Source organism: Meriones unguiculatus, chromosome 6 (assembly GCF_030254825.1).
Source record: "Meriones unguiculatus strain TT.TT164.6M chromosome 6, Bangor_MerUng_6.1, whole genome shotgun sequence".
Lineage (NCBI taxonomy): Eukaryota > Metazoa > Chordata > Mammalia > Rodentia > Muridae > Meriones > Meriones unguiculatus.
In genome coordinates this window covers 137,703,713-137,709,676 of record NC_083354.1, presented here as the reverse complement: position 1 = coordinate 137,709,676, position 5,964 = coordinate 137,703,713, and the positions used below count along the sequence as shown (strand labels likewise).

Below are 5,964 nucleotides of genomic sequence, written 5' to 3'. Positions count from 1 at the left end.
TAATCTAGAAACAAGAAAATGGAAGAATGAGGAAGATAATTAAATTTACAGCTATAAATAGCTGTAGAAACAAGATGTGTGAATTATTAATTGTGAATTAGATGCTTAAAAACCACCATCCTATCTAAACAGTTGTAACTCTCAAAACCAAATGACTTGGCAATCTATTGCAATGTATTTCTGTAATCTCAGGATAATTATGATGGTAGAATAAATGTACAGAAATATTTACAATTATTACAATGCCAGTATTTTATTCATTGAATTATCATAATTTTTATTACCTTATATTAGCATTTATATAATAAGCTGTGATTTAATGAGCTCTAATGTATTTTAATTCATGATTACTGTTTAAGTTCAATACCAGCTGTCTTAATATCAATCAAGCCAAAGTAGATATGAATTCATGATTAATAATCATCATACTGAATTTACTAGTATAGAAACTGAATTGCCAAGTTATTTGGGAAAAAGATCATAGCAATGAAGTTGCTTTTTGATACCTTTGAAATACATTATGAGACAAATTATACAGTATATCACAACCAAAAAAAAAATTCTAGTCATGGTGTATATTTAAGAGTTTCTCCAAAAACATCTCTATTTGGGAGGGGCTGGAAAGAGGAGCAAAAGTTTAAAGTGATCTTCACATACACAGTGAATTAAAAAACCATGCTGAGCTACAAGAGGCATACCTCAAAAAAAAATAAACAAATCAACCCAAAAACATTTCTTAAAACCGTAGATGAATATTTGTTTATACTATATTGAGAAAAGCTTTTGTATAAATTTGAAAAGGACACTCTTGAAAAAAACTAATCAGTTATCTGGACTGACTGAGGAGTTGGCTCTGCAGTCAAAAGTGCTTACTAGAAATGTAGAGAAGCAGTGTTCCGTCACCAGCACCCACAATGAGCAGCTTACAGTCACCCTTAATGCCAGCTACAAGGATTGCCTAATGCCTCTGACCTCCACAAGAATGTGTACTCACATGTGCGTACCCCACACAAATACACACATGTACACACAGTAAATTAAAAATAAAATAAAATCAGTTGCTTCTCAAACACATTTAGTTCTTAACATCTCCACAAGGCAGCACTCAGTTTTTGTCAATAATGACAACTTTTTATCCATCTCTTATTTTGAACAATTGTTTAAGTCTCCTGGTTTAATGAATTTTTAGGGACTAAATGAAGTTTGAGTAAAAAGAGAAATAATTAACTTCTATTGTTATACTTAATCATATTTTAAAATATTATACAAATGCTGTAAAATGATTATCACTATTGTCATCATTGTTATTGTTTCATGGAGAGATTTACACAAATACAGCTGCCTTCAATGTGTATATTCATGAGGGGATCATAACTACAGTACAATAAGCATTCCAAACCCCAGTATTTTTAACAGTGTATGCTTTTTATTCACACTACAGTTTGGAACCTGCTAGCTTAAATCTCCTTTTCCCATGTATAACTTCAGTAAGGCAGGACCTGTACACGTGGTTCTATCATTCTACATTTAGTTTTTATTTGGCAAACATCAAGCTAAGCTGGAGGGAATGTTGTCCATCACTCGGGAGCAGTCGGGTTCAGCCAGAGAAGTGGCATCTATTGCTCCTGTGGATTAGGGCACCACACACTCATGTGGCCTCTTAGATGTAAGGTATTTTCTCTTTAAGGAATCACCCATTAATCTGGTTTACCAACCTTCTAAAACATAGAAATGTGTACTTTTTCAATATACCAATTTAGTAGCTCTAGATAAGTGTGCAAACTGTCAGTACAATGCCAAGATGTGATTCAAAGAGTAGTGATTCAGAATCCCAAACTGTATTCCCACTATTTTTCTGTACTAATCAGGAAACACAGCCTGAGATTAGATACTTTCTATGCAAATATTATCCAGTTCCCTGAGCTACTAAATGACTAGAATGCAGCTGTATTGCATGGATTGCCATTTAGTCTGTTCAATCTGGTGTTGAAGTGTTTTTGCATGCAAGAATCCAGGGAGAACACTCAAACAAGTTGGGCGAAGAACAGCTTCATGCAACAAACAGCAAAGGAAGTTAAACTGATAAACTCACAATATGCTGATTACCCCCCAGGCCCAGGACAGCTTCTCAAGGAAACTAGAATTTAGTTGTGTGTGTGCGCGCCAGAATTCCCCTCCCCCCCTTTTTCAGGGTCTTCTGAGCCAGCTTTATTTCCTGAAGTTGAGAGGATCCAGGAAACAGCCCAGGGACACCGGCTTCTAGTGAGAGCTGGTCTTTCAGAGGAGACCAATTTTGTTTTTCTTTTTGTTTTTTTCCCCAGATGATTCCAAAATAAAACTAGAAGTTTCCAGAACCTTTTCAATGGAAGTTGATTCTTTCAACTATGACTAGGCACAGGGCAGAGTGTTTTCGTTAGACAATTTCTTCTGGTAATTTCTTGATTATTTGCCGCCCCCCGCCCCCATTGTCTTGTAATGCTGAGGAGTTTATAGAGTTGGGCAGAGCAGACATCTTCATGGCTATGACACAGCTATGCAGAGGGGACTAGTCACTTCAACCGGATCTACTTCTCACCCACCTCGGCATTGTAACCCAGTGGTGTACTTGTGGCCTGGCAGCTCTTTCTGAAGCTGTCATAGATCCGGCTACCCTGGTGAGCTCCAATAGTGAATTCCGGGGGATAGCAGGGATGGACTTGTAATTCAGCATGTCCAACTCATCTTGAACCAACATCGTAGTTTGTGAAAGGTATGATCAGTCTGTTTAAGCCAAGGCCCTTTGTTGTAGTTAAGATAGTCAATATCCTCTACCACCTTGGTTGAGTCTTCAGCTTCCCAGGCTCTGTACACCAAAACCCAATACACCTCGCTCAACTTTGGGAGGAAGGTTTTCTTGTAGAGATCCCCAAAGTCCTGAAGATAAGTGGGAGGCGACCTTCATTTCATGTGGATCTCCTTTCCTTTGGATCTGGCTCCGTATCTCCGGCACTGGCACATGATATAAATGGTGGCATGGCGTGGCAGGTACTCTGGGAGAGTGATCCGCTTAATTTCATAGTGCTTTTTCGGATGAAGCCCTGGTTGTACATTGCCTTGAGGAAGACAAAGATACTGTAGATGGAGCACTCCAAGACCACAGCTCCTTCAGGTATTGCAGGGCTTCTGAGTGCTGTAGGAGGCGGCTGGCACAGCCAGGACTACAGCCGGTAGCTGTTGTGATCCTTGGTTTTGGGAGTATCATAAAATTTCTCTAAGCTACAGCTGCCACTAAATTCCCTGTCAAGGGCCTTTATATCACTTGTGGTGCTGCTTGAGTACAGTATCCCTGCTTCTGGAAAGTGTTTCATGCCCAGTTTCTCTGCAGCTTTCTCTGGGAGCTTGTTTTGCCCAGAGCATATGTTCCCATCTGCTGTTATCACTCACCTGTACTCATTCAGTTTTTCTTTTCTTAAATTTTATTTTTACATTAATTACAATTTATTCACTTTGTATCCTGGATGTAGCCCCCTCCCACATTCCCTCCTATTCCCACTCCCCTCCCTCATCACCTTCCATGCTCTTATCCAAGCCCACTGATAGGAGAGGTCCTCCTCCCCTTCCTTTTCAACCTAGCCTATCAGATATCATCAGAACTGGCTGCACTGTACTTCTCTGTGGCCTGGTAAGGCTGCTCCCCACTCAGGGGGAGATGCTCAAAGAGCCAGCTACTGAGTTCATGTTGGAGACAACCTCTGTTCCATTTACTAGGAAACCCACTAGGATACTGAGCTGCCCTGGGCTACATCTGAGGGGGAGGTTCTAAGATATCTCCATGCATGGTCCTTGGTTGGAGTATCCGTCGCTGGAAACACCCCTGGGCCCAGATTTTTGGTTCCATTGCTCTCCTTGTGGAGCTCCTGTCCCTTCCAGGTTTTTCTATGTCGCCTTTCTTTTCTAAAATTCTGTTTACTCTGCCCTTGAAGTTGTCTTATCACCAAGAATGAAAGCCAAATGCCCATACCTCAGCTTAATGCACACTGATATGAATTTGTCCGCTGTGCTGGGCTCAGTCAGTGAGGCTGTTCGAGGACACCAAGGGACAAGTCTTGGCATTCTCAAGGCCATAGGTTCAAAACTAAAAGGGATGTGAGCACTGAATTTTTTCATTTTTTCTATAATTTTTGTTTTACAATTTATTCATTTTATATCCCTATTGTAGACTACTCCCTCATCTCCTCTTGGTCCCAACCTCCCTCCCTCTTCCCACCTATCCTCTTCCCCTAAGCCAGATGGCCCCTAGCTATGGGTCCAGAGGTAAGTGATCAAAGAGCAGGCATCTGAGTTAATAACAGAGGCAGCCCTTGCTTCCCTTACTGGGGTACCCACATGGAGACTGAGCTGTCAATCAGTTACATCTGAACAGGAGGTCTACAACATTAGGGTCCATCAGAATGTAGGATAAAATGAACTGCCACTAAATTAAATAACTAGACACAATGTCATTTGCCATTATTTATAAAAACTGCACATTTCCCTCATAGAAAGCATCTAGCATGACTTTCAAACTTTCTAGTAATTATGCATTGTGAAATGTCATGGTGATTTATTATACATCTTTTGAAGAACTTTCTCTTTGAAAGATCTATCATTTCTTTCACTAAGTACCACAATTATAAAAACTCTAAATATAATCACATATTATTCTAAGATATTAATTAAATTAAAAGCAATCAATAAGCACTTAATTAGTTAGGCAACTCTTTCTGTGCTCAGCACTGCTATGCTCAATCTACACTTAGAAAAAGAAGTGTAATAATGTTATGATGCCATATGTTTGAGAAGTTATAATCCACTGTTTTATTGCAGAACCTATCAGGTAAAAAGGCCAAAGTTTTGGTCTTTTTATCTGATAAAAAGACCAAAAACAAGAAAGAGAAAATGGTGACAGGCATTTAATGAAGAAACTATTTGGAAAGAGTTTAGAGTCCTCAAATAAACAACAAATTAAAAGATAATACAGAATGACAGGGCTAGGAACACTGAGGACATTTCCTGCTTCTAAACTGGAGGAGCAAGAGGAGATGATTATTGAATGTAAAGTGAATAGTAGTATAGAAAGTTCACCTAAAAGAGCTTAGGTTTTTGTTTGTTTGTTTGTTTGTTTTTGGAACACATAGTTAACTTTCAGTGTTCCAGGGAAGGAACCATTTTAATATTTTTAATATAATTTTTTATTTATTACAGTTTATTCACTTCATATCCCAACTGTAGCTCTGCCCTCATCCCCTCCCAATCCCACCTTTCCTTCTTCCCTCATCTACTCCCATGCCCCTTCCTCAGTTCACTGATAGAGGAGGACCTCCTCCCTTTCTATCTGACCCTAGTCTATCAGGTCTCATCAGGACTCTCTTTCATAATCTTCCTCTGTGGCCTGGTAAGGCTGCTCCCACCTCAGGGGGAAGTGATCAAAGAACCAGCCATTGAGTTCATGTCAGAGACAGCCCCTGTTCCCTTTACTAGGAAGGACACTTGGAGACTGAGCTGCCATGGGCTACCTCTGTGCAGGGTTATCTCCATGAATGGTCCTTGGTTGGAGTATCAGTCTCAGAAAAGACCTCTAGACCCAGATTTTCTGGTTTTGTTGTTCTCCTTGTGGAGCTCCAGACCCTTCCAGGTCTTTCTATCTCCCTCTTCTTTCATAAGATTCCTTGCACTCTGCCCAAAGTTTAGCTATGGGTCTTAGCATCTGCTTTAATACTCTGCTGGGTAGAGTCTTTCAGAGGCCCTCTGTGGTAGACTCCTGTCTTGTTCCTTGTTTTCACCTTCTTCCAATATCTATCCTGTTTGCCTTTCTGAATGAAGATTGAGCATCTTACCCAGGGTTCTCCTTCTTGCTTAGCTTCTTTAGGTGTACAGATTTTAGAATGATTATCCTGTATTATATGTCTAAAAACCACTTATAAATGAATATGTATCATGTGTGTC

At 39.8% G+C, this 5,964-nt stretch overlaps 1 pseudogene; it reads right to left on the bottom strand.

Moving 5' to 3' along the window:
- Nucleotides 1-2,549: 2,549 nt before the first annotated feature.
- On the bottom strand, nucleotides 2,550-4,104 carry LOC110542437 (NADH dehydrogenase [ubiquinone] 1 alpha subcomplex subunit 10, mitochondrial-like; annotated as a pseudogene).
- Nucleotides 4,105-5,964: the final 1,860 nt, after the last annotated feature.